This window comes from Pipistrellus kuhlii, unplaced genomic scaffold (genome assembly GCF_014108245.1).
Source record: "Pipistrellus kuhlii isolate mPipKuh1 unplaced genomic scaffold, mPipKuh1.p scaffold_m20_p_11, whole genome shotgun sequence".
Lineage (NCBI taxonomy): Eukaryota > Metazoa > Chordata > Mammalia > Chiroptera > Vespertilionidae > Pipistrellus > Pipistrellus kuhlii.
The window spans coordinates 18,944,674-18,961,415 of NW_023425416.1; the positions used below are offsets into that span (position 1 = coordinate 18,944,674).

Here is a 16,742-nt window from a genome sequence, read left to right on the forward strand (position 1 = left end):
GTTTCTGACTTATAGAGAAGAGATTAACTATGGCAGATAAGATCACAGAATCATGGTCTATGCACTCAGAAAGGAACCTCGAAAAATTTAGCCTGACTCACTCTTTTATGGATGCATTCTCAACCAGGAAAGAAAGGAAGTTGCTCATCCATCAATGTTAAAATTAAAGATAGAGAACAACCTTTTTCTTAGTATTTGCACTCCCTGCCCTGCTCCCCTCCCCTTAGCACATGGCCTGGCCAAAGTTTATACTCAATAAACAGTCACTGAATTTTAACTTGTCCAAGGACACAGAACTCAAAAAAAAAAAAAAAGAAAAGAAAAAGCTCACTTTTTAAAATTTCACTTTTTAAAAATATATATATTTTATTGATTTTTTTTACAGAGAGGAAGAGAGAGGGATAGAGAGTTAGAAACATCAATGAGAGAATCATCGATCAGCTGCCTCCTGCACACTCCCTACTGAGGATGTGCCCACAACCAAGGTACATGCCCTTGACCTGAATCGAACCTGGGACCTTTCAGTCCGCAGGCTGACGCTCTATCCATTGAGCCAAACCGGTTTCAGCTAGAAATTCCACTTTTTTTTTTCTGACTTATAGAGAAGGATCCCGTGCTGGATAAAAGTAATCTAGATGTTGGTTCAAAGCTCAGCTCTGTCTTAAAGTTATGAACCTCAGGCAAGTTATTTAACTTCTCATTAGCAGAGCAAGGATAATAGCATCCACACCTCAGTGCTATTATGAGAATTAAACAAGATACTGATCATGCACCTGGCTCTTTGTTACAAAAGACCAAATATTAACAATGACCCAAAGGAAAAACAAGTCGGTTAAAAATTTGGATATTCCATTGACACCACATGAAGCCTCTAGATTTTAGGACTAGCTAAGGGAACTGCACTCATGTCTGTGTGTCCTGGATAATACCATTATCACCTCTCCAGGGAAGTCACACCTGACACTTCACTCAGGCCTTCCTAGGCCTCGATGCCCTACCTGGGTGATCAACACCATGGTGTGATAGCAATTGTGCTGGTCAGGGCTTGGGAAATGGGGGTTCAGAAAGCCTCCATCATCTGGACCAATCACTTAAGCCCCCAAATCTCCATTCCCTCATTTGTGAGATGCCAACAATAATGCCTTCCGCACAGGGATATTAAAAAAGATGGATGGGATGATGGTTTCAGAAAGTGCGCAACCCTTTAAAAACAAGAGGGAGGGGGTTTTCACGTGCCAACTGAAGTCAAACTGTGGTCTAACTATAACACTGGCTGAAAATTCTTGGGAGATTCTGTAAATTAAAAATCTAATTTGAGATTGAAGCCACACACAAAGAAAATCTCATTTTAAAAAAATACTTAACTGTTCTCTCTCCTTCTCCCAATCCATTGTGGGAGCCACTCTCAAAGAAAGATGCTCGGGTTATTGCAGGGAAGCAGAGATGAGAGTGGTTGACCCACCCAGTGGTTACACCACACCTGGCATGCTAGACTCCTTTCATCCTCCAGGGAGCCGAAGTGCTTTGGAAAGTCAGTCACTCCGAGGCACGGAGAAGACAAACCAATGAGCAATTGGAATGACAGAGAAGCCCGAGTTCTAATGATCACCACCAATCTGTAAAAGCCTTTCTCCTCGGCTGAGAAGATGGATGGCTCGTGCCTGCATTTCCCATGTCAGAGGTGGCTCATCCACCATGTCATTATATGAAGTAATTGCTGCACTCTCCTCAGGCTCCATCTGCAGCACTCCGTGGCCGCCCAGCTGACTGATGGCATTTAACTTCCTCCTCCTATTCTGGGTGCAAAGGCAGTGCAGCAGGTCCTCTTCTGCACGAGGCCTTCCCTGCCAGGCCTCAGCTGTGCTCAGGGTCACTTTAAAGCAGCCAATCTGACTCTGCGGACAAACTGACAGCCACACTTGTTTTGTTAGCCTCAAAAATAACCCATTAACCATTGAGCACTTTTGAAATTTCCCAGTGATGTGTGTAAGAGGACCTTTGCCCCAAGCCTTGAGGCTCAATGAAATGAAGGATGCAGTGGGGTCAGTTGGATGACATTTGGTATTTGGGTTTGAATAAGGGAAGGATTGTTGTTTTTGCAGCTGGCGATAGAGTTGGAGATGGGGTGAGCGATGAGATGTGGTCTGAAATGGAATGAGATTCAGTATTTGGGTGATGGATGGAGTTAGTATTAAGGCTGGGATAAGGCTCAGGAATTGGGTGAGAGACAGACTTGAAGTCAGGCGAAGGATGGGAGATGACACCAGACAGTGAGTTTCAGTCTTTGGCTGGTGGTAAGGAAAGAGCTGGTGTGAGCATCAGGCAGAAACTCAGGGTTTGGGTGAGGAATGGTCAGGCCCCAGCGAGGCTCACAGATAGATGGTCTTGCTAGGGGAGACTTATAATCTAATAGATAGAGCACCTGAATTAATCTGAAAAGTAATCATATTTTTTAAATCTTAGAACATATATAGTTATGTAAATAGGGGGTTACATTTCTTTTTAAAAAATATATATTTTATTGATTTTTTTACAGAGAGGAAGGGAGAGGGATAGAGAGCCAGAAACATCGATGAGAGAGAAACATCGATCAGCTATTTCCTGCACACCCCCGACCGGGGATGTGCCCGAAACCAATGCACGTGCCCCTGACCAGAATCAAACCTGGGACCCTTCAGTCCGCAGACTGGCGCTCCATCCACTGAGCCAAACCGGCTTCGGCAGGGGGTTATGTTTCTTACATATAAATAGGGGGTTAAGTTTTTCTTAAAGTTTCCTTTAAAAAGCTTGTGCAAAGTGACAGGGGAGGTGACTCAGCTGTGAATTCAGCAAACAAAACCAATAAGCCTGGTCAGGCCAACCCACCAAGAGTCAAAACATCATCTCATCATCATCTCATCACCTGATTACTGAAAGACAATTGCTGACATCTGCAGACCCCCAAGGCTGCACATAGCTGCATCCTGCTCCCCAGTCCCACTCCCCTTTTCTCCTGCCCCCTGCACCTTGCTGGAAAGTAGGCTTTGATGCTTGTAAGCGCCCTGTCTTCTTGGTTAGCTAGCCTTCTCAATAAATGCTTCCCAATAATATGATTCAACCCTGACTTCGTTATTAGACACAGTGACAGGCAGCCCGAGCCCAACTGGGGGTTTCCTGGTAACAGTCTGAGGCTCAGGGATGGACAGGGCAGACCTCTGTGATGGGGTGATGTCTGCTGTACGCATTACTTGATTTTTCTTTAAGCTGAAAGCTTGAGAACTTATTCCTTAAGGTCAAAAAATGTGTCCTCAGCTGCATCAAAAGACTCCATCAGAGAGCCCAGAGTCAGCCCCGAGAAAATGGGAAAGTCATCTCCGCTGGTGTCTCCCCCTCTCCTTCCGGGAGGCTTGTTTCCCTTCTGAAAGGGCACCTGACAAACAGCCAGCAGACCCTGGTGGCCTGTGGCTCGGGTACCACCAGATCAGCAGGCCCTGCCACCCTGAGATGGGAACAGCACTGGGAGGGGGAAGGACATGGCGTTTGAAAGCAAGGAGACTTGGGTTCTGCTCCTAAGTCTTGGGCAAATCCCTGATCCTCTTTGACCCTGGTTTCTCAATGATTAACAGGATTTCTCTTATTTCTATGATAGGTTTGTGAATTGAGCAAATAACAAATGTGAGAACTTCCTAAGATGTTACTGGTGTCTTCTTACTGACAGTTGTGATCATCATCCTGGCACTGGAGCATGGACCAGGGAAGACAGTGATGGGCCAGGGGGACGGGCAGGAGTGGGCAGGGGTTCTAATGGGGGATCTGCCCCAGTAAGAGGAAGAACTTCCACCCTCTGGGCCTCAGACTCCTCACCTAGGTATCAGCTCTAACAATCTGAGTCTCAGAATTTCTCAGGACGGGTGTGTGGAGGACATTCACCTCACCAGGCCAAAATACCAGCTCATTGAGAAGCACAGATGGCTCTCTCCTTGTCGGTGCTGCATCCTGATTTCTACCCTAGCCATGCTGCTGGCACACAATGTATTTTAAGAATCAACGGCAAAGGCAGCTGGCAGCTGGTTTCCTGGTGCTACCTAGTGCTTCCCAGGCTCCCAAACAGGAGCTCAGGTTATCGCAGAGGCTGCAAACAGGCAGCAGCCAGGGGTGGGCCAGCAAAGAAGCATAGAGAGTATTTGTCTATGTGCACCCCAATGTCCTCCCCTACAGTCCCCAAATCTCCCCATTAGAAAGCTATTCCTTTGGTGTTAGCACTATCCCATTCCCACTCACTCTTAAAATACAACCAAACACAGCATATTAAGCCCAAAGTCCTGGGACTTTTCCCATGTCTATAGCTGTACCTTTCAGTCTCCCATGAGAAGGCCTCTTTCTCGGTCCATCTACTCCCTTTGCACTCCCTGTCTCCTGGGGTGAACACATTCAGACCCGTCACTTCACCTACTATCTACATGCTAAGCAGTCTCAAACCTACATCTCCAGCCAAGATTCCTCTCCGTGCTTTCTGGCCCTTATAACCCACTGCTTCCCAGACAATCCAAGTGACCCATAACCACCTCGAATCAAGGAGTCCATAGGCCTGTCCCCACCTTCCTCAGATGGTCCCTTTATCAATGACACCAAAAACCTGGCGGTCTTGTTTTTCTCTCCAGTTGCTCTCATCCCCCACCACCACCCACCCACCCAGTCACGCAGTCCTGTCACTTCTACCTTGTAAGCAGCCTGCAGCACCGTCCACTGTCATGATTCACTTGCCTAGTTCAGGTCTAATCATTTTCTGAAAAGGACTGAGTGAGTGTGATTAACTTAGGGATCTTATGATGGGGAGATAGCTGGATTATCCAGGCGAACCTAAGTGCTAGCACATGTGTCCCTATAATGAGGGAGACAGAAGGAGAGTTGGCCCAGGCAGAGGAGGAGGAGGCAAGTGATCACAGAGGCAGAGACTGGAGTGATGTTGCCACAAGCCAAGGAATGCAGGTAGCCACTCCAAAGCTGGGAGAGACAAGGGATGGATCCTCCCCTAGAGGATCCTCTGGAGGGAGCATGGTCCTGTTGACACCCGGGTTTTGGCCCAGTGAAACTGCTTTCAGATGCTGGCCTCCAGAATGGTAAGAGAACAAACTTGTTGCTTTATGCCACCAGGTTTGTGGTGACTTGGTACAGCAGCTCCAGGAAACTAATCCACCCCCAGCCCCAGGCTAGATGAGGTTCACTAGGACACCTGCCATGTCATGTTGTAATTTCTGTCCTCATGTCTGTTTCCCCAACATGCTATATTGTGTATCTTTAAGTACAGATAAAATAATGAGGCTTTAATAAATATTTGATGAGGAAAAGGAACAAATGAATGACATTACCCACTGCCTGGCCTGACCCATAAGAATCCAACATATTTGGGCTGTCATCACACTAGGCCCACCTCCCTCACCTCAGACCTCCAAATGCCAACTATTTGCTGAACTGTGATGCAGACTCTGCACCATTGGACTTGGCCTGAGCCACTGTCTCCAGCTCAGCCATAGCTTCAGGCCAGCGTGCATGAGAATCATCTGAGGGCTTGTTAAACTTGCAGTTTCCTGGGCCCTAAACAAAGTCTCTCAGCCAATGGGCTTATGAATCTGTAATTGGGAAGGCTCTCCTACTCAGCATACCCCAGCCAGGGTATGCCAATTCAGACAAGATAAATAAATAAGGACTAAGCTTCGAGCAAAACATGTTCCAATGCTACCCTCACCGATCTCGTCCCAAGCCCAGGCTCACTGCTTATCCCCTTCTGCCTGGGCTATGGAGAACTGACCTTCATGTCTTGCCCCTGAATCTCAAAGCAAGTCACTACTCCTCAGAGTCAAAGATTAATTAAGAAGTTCCTCTGCAAGTCCAAAGAGGTCTAAGTTCAGGAATCTGGAGAGTTTCTATAGCTACAGCAGCATGACACTGAACAGTGGACACTTCTGGTTCTTCCTCCATCCTCACAGAAGCCCAAATTTGTTTAGCTCTCTACCTCCACCCCCCTCAAGACCACTCCTGGATGACTCAAAGAAAAAAGGATTACTCTAAGCTCATGGTGAGAACCTTATTTCTCTTCTAGCCCGTGGAGTTCAAGGAATGGTTTCCTGTGGGATTTCTGGGAGAGATTTCTTTCTCTTTAGAAGAGTCTTGGAAATTAGTGTCCCTCTCCACAGGGTGCAGTCCCTGCTGCTACTGGCAGCTGCCCTACAACAGGAGTGAACCAGCCTTGGATGGAGCTGACTTTGGGATAACGGAAGGAATCAGGGTCTTGAAGACATGGTTATGCTGTTAGAAGAGCCAATCCAGAGCCTTACTGCCCCCTCAACTTCCTCATATATGGCTGCATGTTACTGATGCATCCTGATGACCAACCACTCTTCTGGAAAGAGCCTCCTCTTGAAGACCTGCTCCATGACTTAGACATTTGATCAGCCAACGGACTAGACTCACAGCTGGATAAAACTGTGTGGTTTGACCTCTGCAAAATCAGAGATAGGGCTTACATCCCTGGCCCATCCTCACTGCTCCTGGGATGTTTATTTCTAGAAGGACCTGGCACGAACACACCTGTAATGATGGGTGCCATCTACACCCAGCTGGTTCTGCATGTCAGATCAGGATGGAGCAACAGCCTCTGCTTTTTGTCTCTGCTAACAAAGGAAGTAGAGAATGGGGTCTGTCATCACTTCTGGGCAGATATGGGACCAACAGGGCGTCTATTTACAATTTTAAGGGAATGGAAAGGAGACTCGGCTTCAAGACTGTGATTGGAGCTATGTCTGGGCAGTACTTTCTCAGGACCAGCTTGCTGGAGTAGCTTAAGCAAGTCGCTTCAAAATAGCATCAATCCTTTGCTGGTGGACCCTGGCAATGGGGTGGGGAGGGGTAGAGGCAGGCTCCATCTTTGCCTGGCCCACCTGCTGCCCCTCTGCAAAAAGAACTGCAAAACAGCCCGGTGACAAAGTGACTGGTCTTCTAGAGTCCGATGTGATGGATCAGGTCACACCTGCACTGCTGGCAAGCTTCACGTCTTTGAGCTTTAGTTTCCTGGTCTATGAGATTGTGGTGACAGTACCCATTTCAAGGCCAGATATAAGGATTAAATGTCATGACCCCTGTCACTGAGGACACGCTAGGTACTAAATAAATGATGGCTTTTATTGTGATGTTTTCTTGTTATTATCTGCTTTTAATTTTAGAGGGGATGTCCTCAAAGCACAGAACGTGGCAGGCACTTCCCAAGCATGTGGACGGAACATCCAGGCCAGCTGGTCACTGTACGAGGGGCACTGTGATTTGCAAACTGTCAGGACTATGACTAAACACTTAAAGGAAAAGATGGCCTAGAGGTGGGACCGAATGAACTGAGGCAGGAACTGCACGGCGAGGCAGACGAGAAGGAATTCTAACAGCTAGAAACTGGGCAGAGTCAGCCATCTGCCTTTCGGGGACTGACAGACTCCCATGGAAAGCGTTGGTCTTTTCATGAAGTCATTGGGTAGTCAGACAACACTGATCCCCGTCCCCTCATTTTAGACCCCAGGAACCAGGGGTCCAGGAGAAAAGGGGACACGCCAAAGACAGACAGGGGTTGAGAGTTACGCTGGAATTACAACTGAGGGCTCCTGATACCAAAGTCCATTGTTCTGATCCTTGAGGGAATTGTGACTAATGGTGTTGAGTTTGCTATGACAGGTCATATTTCTCCAGATTTATTTGTTTATTTGAACTAGAATGTCCTTTCTGCACTCACTTGGCAAAATTGTGGAGGAGGCACAGGACTGTCCTCAGCCTCCCTGCCCTCCTCCCCATTCTCTTCTCTCAGCAGACAGCAGGGCTCCCCAGCCACCTCAGCTCACCCCCCTCACCTGTTTTCATCAGGGGTTATCACAATGTGTCATTATTTGATGGGTTATTTACTTATTTTCCGTGTATCTTCCCCCACTGGGTTGTACACTCCAAAAAGGGCTATGCCCCGTGTCTAAAACAGTATTTGGTACACAGTATGTGCTCAATAAATATATGTTCAAGGAACCAACCAACCAACCAACTCACTTACACTGGGGCAGTTAGGCCTTACCATGTTCCCTCCCATGGTGTAACATAAATTGTGAAAGAGGATCCTTAGGGAAAGCAGGGGTGGACTGGGAGGAGGCGACTAAGATGTGCTGAGCACTTTCTGAGGGCCAGGCCCTGAGCCAGGTTGATGCGCATTAGCCATGACAATGGTCAGACATGGCTGATCCCCTTGACAGGCAAATGCTTAACCCACAGCAACAAGTCTCTGTGGAAGGAATTAAGGCATGGTAGAAATCAAGACAATATTTTTGGTCTGAGAATGGAATCTTCCTGGTGCCTCTTTTAGCATACTTTATTGGCAATACTTGCTTTGTCTATCCATAGAAGGAGCCTACTTTGAACACCATGACCATAGCAACTATCACTGTCATCTAGACAAAAGGAATCCTAGGAATTTTAAGGACATTGTCCCATGGCTGCCTGACAAGCCCAAAGTAGCTGCGAATAAATCTAAAAGAGTCATATCTCAAAAACAACTGTGGGTATGACTTTTGTCATATGGATTGAGCAAAATCATCCTATTCAAAGGAAGCCCACACAGTTTTTAAGAAAATTCAATATGAGAAAGTGCTGCCTGCTTGAAATTGTTTAAATTTAGGTCCCCAATTTTCTATAGACAGGAGGCAGACAGAGAAAGCTACCTTGCTGCAAATGCAGGCCATTTCCCAGGAGTCCGAGAGGGTAGACCTAAGAGTCACATAAAAAATCAACTGGGGAACTACTACTTCCAGGGAGCAGGACCTAGACCTAATCAAGGAATAGTCCCTACTTTCCTGCTGGAGGACCTGTTAACAATAGACCTTTGGGATGAAGCCAGGGCTGCAGCCATGGAATTGAGGCAGCTGCCACAGCTGTGAAGGCCTACTCTTGCACAAATTTCATGCATCAAGCCTCTAGTATGGTCCCATATGGGAAAAAAAAATGTGGAAAAATACACTGTGTATCAATGGAAAACAATAGAGCAAAGAAAATAATCTTGGATAAATTTCTTTTTAAAAAATACATTTTTATTGATTTCAAAGAGGAAGGGAAAGGGAGAGACAGATAGAAACATCAATTATGAGAGAGAATCACTGACCAGTTGCCTCTTGCACGCCCCTTCAGGGGATTGAGCCAGCAACCTGGGCATGTGCCCTTGACTAGAATTGAACTCATGACCCCCCTCAGTCCGCAGGCTGATGCTCTATACACTGAGCCAAGCCAGCTAGGGCTTAAATAAATTTCAAAAACAAAACCTTGAGCAAAAGAAATGAGCCTAGCCGGTTGCTCCAGTGATTAGTGTGTCTACCACAGACTGAAGGGTTGTAGGTTCAATTCTGGTCAACAACACGTGCCTTGGTTGCAGGCTCAATCTCCAGCCCCAGTAGGGGCATATGCAGGAGGCAACCAATTGATGTGTCTCTCTCTGCATCAATGTTTCTCTCCCTCTCTCTCTCTCTCTCCTTCTCTTCCACTCTCTCTAAAAATAAATGGGGGAGAAATATCCTTAGGTGAGGCTTCATAACAACAACAAAAGTGAGACACCAAAAAATATCCTATATAATAAAGATGTAATATGTAAATGGTCGTTACGCCGTGAAGCATAATGACCCACCACATAGTGACCGGATCACGGAAGCATAATGACCCACCACATAATGACCGGATCACGGATCGACAGGAGGGTGGGACAGCAAGCTACAAGCTACAAGCTGGCTGCAGAGAGCTACAGGAGTGGGCAGTGCAACAAGCTATGAGGGGAAAGAGGGGACAGAGGGAGCTACATGAGAGCAGCAGCGAGCTAATGAAGAACGGATTCATGCACAGGACTACTAGTATTTAATAAGATTCCATGTATATAATATTCAAATAGGCAACACGAAGCATTAAAATTGGGAATGCATACATAGATGCTAATACTAAAGAAAAGCAAATAAAGGTTAATACAAAAATCAAGGTAGGGGTTAGTTATCACAGAGGGAGAAAAGGATGTGATTGAGGGGGTACACACTGATAGGTTTTTTTTTTTTTTTTTTTTACCAACATGGTGACCCATGAGTTGTTTTACCATAAATATGTTTTATCTTTCTATATTTGATATTTATTTTTCTCATTGAGAACACACAAACTTCTACTTCTGGTAATGACAGATTAAGTAATTCAGATTAACCCTCCCAGTGCGAACAACTACAAAAGCTGAATAAAATAATGATGATAACAATAATAAGTTTCCTTCGGGGATTAATAAAGCAGGAAAGAATGAGCAGGCCATGATTTGGAAGAAAATATAATGCAGAAAGCTGAGTGTTTGGGGCTACTTTTTCCAGGGTCAATTTGCTAGTTCAGGAAGAGAGAGAGCTAAGAGGCTGAGCGTGTTAATAATACTCCAGAGCCCTAACTGGTTTGGCTCAGTGGATAGAGGATTGGCCTGCAGACTCAAGGGTCCCAGGTTCAATTCCGGTCAAGGGCATATACCTTGGCTACGAGCACATATCCAGTAAGGAGTGTGAAGGAGGCAGCTGGTCGATGTTTCTCTCTCACCGATGTTTCTAATTCTATCCCTCTTCCTTCCTCTCTGTAAAAAATCAATAAAATATATTTTAAAAATAATACTAATACTCCAGACATTTTTGCCAGGGGAGAGGACCAAAGTTAAAGTCCAGGGACCACCACAGAGGAGCCGTGGCCACTCTCCTTGCCACGTGGACCTGGAAACCTGAATGGCTGCCTTAGGAGAAAGAAAGAATAGAAAGTAGAGCAGCTTGGAAGGCTCTGCAAACCAACTTCCAATCATCTCAGTGCCTACAACTGGCTCAAGTTCATCCTGAATCTCTAAAGCCCTTGATGCCTTCCAAGAGCATACACAGAGGCTCCTTGGAAAAGGAATAATCCAAGGCCTACGTCACTGGGTTTATTCTAAGAATGCAAAGGTTGGACTGGGCCTGGCTGTGGTGTCTTCAGCAGCACCAGTGCTGGAGGTGGCTGCCCTAGTGGCGGCAGTGGGAGGGGGTGCTGTAGTGGCAGTGGTGCCCACGGGTGTATGAAATGGCAGATTTCAAGGAGTTGAGGAATATGGCTCTTGGGCTACAAGTGTTACTAGGCTTTGCTGGATGAAATAAAAGTAGGCGCAAGCATGACCTCCTGATGAGGGTGCTGCATTTACTGAAGGGTGGCTGCAGCCCTGCGGCTCAGGCTGAAATCTGAGAATCGTACAGACACGGACACCCACGGCTCTTGAAGAACTTTCTAATGTATCCACGATCAAAGCATCAGCTTTCCATTTGGATGGTGGCCCACCACCTGTAGAGCCTGAGGAGGCTGTGGCTGGAATCCACTTCAGTTACACCTCACTCACCGTGCCTCTGTTTGTTCTGTGTTGCCTCCAGATACCTACTAAGCGCACACTTAGATGCAGCAGCCATCCCCCAAGGCCTCTTGTCCAGACTGTTGTGCAGTTAAAAACCTTGTCCTTTTATGATGTTCCTGATGTTCTCATCAAGCCCATGAGTTTAAAGCAGTATTCAACAATTTCAAGAGAAGTTTTTATTTTTGGTCTGACATTTGAACTAGTTAAGAGAGATAAGCATATCCAGATTTATTTATTTATTTATTTATTTAGCCAGGTGGTAGGAGAAATTATACAGTCCAAGTTCAGCAGAGACTTTGCTTGGAAGAAATAAGTTGTCCCCAGGAAGTTAACTACTATCTCAACAGTCTATGTATAAAAGCAAACGGGAAGCTTTTTATTTTACCTGGCTACGCACCACCACCTAAAAATGAGATCGAACAGAGGCACCCTCTGAACATTACATGTCTAGTAAGGTTATTTTCACCTGTGCCAAACCAGAGTTCCATTTCTTGGGCATCAGAAATTGGAAAGTTAAAGTAAAACTTACTGCAGATCCTGATAGTGAAATTGCCACAGCTTGTTTTTTTTTTTTGTTTTGTTTTGTTTTTTTAATATATTTTATTGATTTTTTTACAGAGAGGAAGGGAGAGAGATAGAGAGCTAGAAACGTCGATGAGAGAGCAACATCGACCAACTGCCTCTTGCACATCCCCTACTGGGGATGTGCCCGCAACCAACGTACATGCCCTTGACCAGAATCGAACCCGGGACCCTTCAGTCCGCAGACCGATGCTCTACCACTGAGCCAAACCGGCTTCAGCTGCCACAGCTAGTCTTAAGGCCATGGTCGGCAAACTGTAGCTTGCGAGCCACATGCGGCTCTTTGGCCCCTGGAGTGTGGCTCTTCCACAAAATACCACGGCCTGGGCGAGTCTATTTTGAAGAAGTGGCATTAGAAGAAGCTTAAGTTTAAAAAATTTGGCTCTCAAAAGAAATTCCAATGGTTGTATGGTTGATATTTGGCTCTGTTGACTGTTGAGTTTGCCGACCACTGCCTTAAGGTATCCTTGATGTGCCCCCTAGGGAACATGAGGCTGGCAATCCCACACTGAGCACTGGTTTGTGCACACCTCTAGTGTTTTGATGCTGCTCTGCAAATGTATGAGAAGGAGCCACCTGGATTTGTCTTGTGTGTGTCAAAAAACTGCCTATGAATGTCTAATTTTAGATGGGCTTTTTATGGAAATTCTCAGTGACTGTTCTGATGTGGATGAGATCAAATTCCAAGAGGATGGCTCTTGGTGTCCAATGAGACAAAGAAAGAAACTATGAGAGTATCCAGCCAGCCCTGTACAAAAATAGAAAGTTCAAGTGTCCTCAGTAATCTTGATCAGTGACTAGACAATGAGGCGGCAAGAAGAAAGCGGATGTGATCGACTGAACAACAGAAAGCTCTTCTGATGAAGAGGAAGACCCACCTGCCAAAAGGAAGTGCATCTCTATGTCAGAAACACAAGGCAGCCCAACCAAAGGGGTTCTCACATATGGGGGAGCCCCGTGTGATCGGGTGCTCCTGCTGCTGTTCCACTTCCATGAGCAGACCACATCACTCTAGGCAGCAGGCAGTACGTCTGTCACCAGCAGCCCCCATGAAAGTAGTCCTCACGTAGCTCATGCAGCAGCAGGAGGGAGACAGGGTCACAGCCAGCAGTGGAGGGAACATTCCTGACATCGACTCATTTGTACTGAAGGAGGACTCACTCGATGCTGGGAATCATTCATCAAAACTGCTCTTCCTTAAACCTCTGGCCCGGAGAAGCTATTTATTATTATTATTTGTGGGGGGGGGGGGGGGGGTAACAATTACTTTGATATTTATTGAAACATCAAGTGGATACTTTTGCTTTCTGAAAGAGGAACACAAACTGCAGCAAGGACCAAATGTCACACAGGATTGGTCTTATTCATGCTGTACTCTGAGCATCGGATGTGTTCAGCCATAACTGTATCTTCTTGGGGAACGGATTTCAATTTCGTGTTACTATCAATAGATGGATTCTACAAATCAGTTCAATAATTTTTTGTTGTAATAAACAGCAATAAAATTATGTAAATGTTCAATAAACGTTTTTCTATTTAAAAATATCTCATCAATGATTCTAAAACGACAGCAACTTTTATTTAATCTGATGTGATGGAAAAAAAATATATAGGAAGAAGCTATGTTTGCCAAATGAGTCCTTTCCACAGAGATTTGTCCTATTTTGTTGAACTGATGAAGTTTTGATAAGTGGCCATAGCTTGGGTTCCACTTTCCCTCCTGACCCATCAAAGAAAAATGGCCTTTGTGTCACCCATTTTCCCCTGGTTGTCATTTACACTTTGATAGTGTTTGCTCCCGAATGCAGAGAGAAGGCCTAGGATCTGGCTGCTCTTTATTAGTGAGTATGTTGAAGAACACTATCCAGATCTTACTTTGATTTTTTATAATTGGACATTCTCATTCGAGAGCTTTCTACATATTTCGGGGTTTGCCTTCTCAAAAAAAGAAATTCTATGCAGCTATTAAAGGAAATGTTTTTAGAGTAAGGTGGCTGGAATATTTGTCAGAATTTTGTTCATACTGTCCAGAAATATTGAGAGCTTGGATACAGTGAAGTACAAATTTAGGGGAGGTGGGGATAACAAAGTTTAATTTGTTCTTAAGAACTTCTTTTGCTTTTTTTACTTTAAAGAATAATATTGTTGAAACTTCTCAGATTTTAGTAACAGTGACCAAGAAAATATGTTTTAGATCTCTGATCATATTTAAAGAAAAAGCAAATAACATGAGATATGGAGGGCATCCGATTTCCTCTTTCATTTTTTAAAAGAGAAATATTTTACTTTTTTAAAGGGAAATCTTTCCTGAAACCACAAAAGACAAAACAGAATTAGAAAATATTTGAATTTAAGCAAGGAAGAGGTTAAGAGGGACCTGACCCCCACTTTGAAAACCACTGTCTTATAGTGTGTGTTTGATTTTAAATCCCTCAGAAAACTGAGTTTTAACCTTAGAGAAACATTTTCATCCAAATTTTATATTTCATCCAAATTCTATATTTCCTTTCTCTTCATTTGGCTTCCTAAATACTTTTTGAGTGCTCAAGACAACTTTCTCTCCCTAAGCTGTCTCTACTTTAAATAAAACATGTTTTTATTGATTTTAGAGAGAGAGGAAGGGAGAGGGAGAGAGAAAAGCATTGATATGAGAGAAACAGCTACATTAATTGGCTGCCTCCTATATGCCCCCTGCTGGGCATGTGTCCTGACTGGGAATCAAACCAGTGCATGGCCAATGCTCAACCACTGAACCACACTAGCCAGGCTGTCTCTATTTTAATCCCCTTTTTGTAAAATGACTACTCTGATTCTCAAGCTGAAGTGCCCAGATGAAGAGTATAAGGACAGAAAAAAAGGCATTTCTTTTTCTTTGCTGCCGCCTTACACAATTTATGAGAAGCACCTGGTAATTAATCTCCAAGTATGTTAGCTCCTCTGATTCATACTCTGTTTAAACTGCAAGACAAGGTACTCTCTTGCATACATACCCCTCCTCCCCCCCTGCTGGTTTTGTTTCTTTGTTTGTTTACAACTCAGGGAAATTAGTAGAAAGTTCTTTGCCCCCCTCCCCCTTCAAACAAGCCTCTTTTGAACTCTTCATAACTTCTGCTCCAAGAATGTTTTACAGGCTTTGCAAAAATACTGATAAGACATCTCCCTAGGACATCTGCCAGGACTGTCTCCTGAAGAACTAACAAACTCTTCAAAGATGATCCCCCTGATGTCTGTTCAGTTTCAGCCCCCAATCTTCCTCCCTTCCTTGTCACCTAGCCAAGGCTTTAAGGGGGGGAGGGAGTAGCTGGGGGATGGGAGGGGACAGCTTTTGTTCTTGACCTTGGTCCCTTCCCTTCGGGGAAAGTAAAACCAAACTTTCTCTCTGTATCTATCTCTTCTTTCAGTTGTGAAGAGCACCAGTTTCAGTGAGAAACAGACGCATTACTCTAGGGTTGGTGCACTCCAGGGAGGTGCCCAGTCCATGCTTGGTTTTTACACCTCCTCAAGTTTTCATGGCCTCTGTGCACCTTTTGTACTGATTCAAGTTCATATAATTTTCTTTGTCATCCCTTCTTTGGCTGCATCATCCCTTTCGTGCATTACCCTTCTTGGAGAGCTGCTTATTATTGTATTAATTCATGGAAAATAAACCTCTTGCAACACTTGAGGCATTGTTCCCAGTTTTATCTTGTCATTAGATTCCCAATTCATGTTACAGTCCTTTGATCCAGATACAGAATTTCTTCATAATAAAATTTTATGTTGCTGCTTTAAATGCAGATATAATGTCTGTTAACTTTGTAATAATATAGAAAGAGTAACCTGATTCGTGTGTATAATTTGTTAACAAAGAAATGTTATATGTTTGTTATTTTATTACCTTTTAAATTCTCAGAAATTCCCCTTCCAAATTTAACCAACAGAGTTTTATAAGGCAAATGAAATATTAATAGAAATTATTTCACTTATTTGGTTATTATAATGGATACCTTTATGCTTTTATAGTTGTGATTTGTTCCTTTTGATATTTTATGTGTTGTTTTAATGTGCATTTTTGGTACCTTCCACGGAAATTACATATAAATTTTTAATTTATCTCATGCAAAAAAATAAAGACAAAGTAAATAAAAATGCAAAGTTGGTTTAACAACAGAAAGATCAATTATGTGATGCAATTTTAACATAATTAAGGGAAGTCTGTATTATCTACATAGATACAAAACATATATTTAATAAAGACATCAACAACCATTAATAATTTTTAAAACTCCTAATAACGTAAGAAAATAGGTAACTTTCTGAATCAGGTAATGGATATTCTCAACAAAGTACTATAAAAATTATACTATTGGTAAAATATTGAAAGCTTCCCCACTTCTATTCAACATTATACTTTAGGTTCAAGCCAGTACAACAAGGAAAAATAAATAAATAAAACTATAAAAATTGTAAAGAAATAAAATCAAGTTAACAGAATATGAGAAAATAAATGAAATTTAACTGCTACTTCACACCATATTTTAAACCAATGGTTTTCAAGTGAGGGCAATTTTGCCCCTCTATGGAACACTTAACAATTCTTGAGACACTGATTTCCATGACTGGAGAGGGACTGTCCAATTAGCATCTAGTGAGTAGAGGCTAGATACACTGCTAAATACCAACATTGCTCAAGACAGCCTTCAAAAACAATGAGTTATCTGGTCTAAAATGCCCAGAGTGCTGAGGATGAAAATGC

At 43.9% G+C, this 16,742-nt stretch overlaps 1 pseudogene; it reads left to right on the plus strand.

The window, feature by feature from the left end:
• The first annotated feature begins 11,103 nt into the window (after positions 1-11,103).
• Positions 11,104-13,022, plus strand: LOC118715733 (annotated as a pseudogene).
• The last annotated feature ends 3,720 nt before the right edge of the window (positions 13,023-16,742 follow it).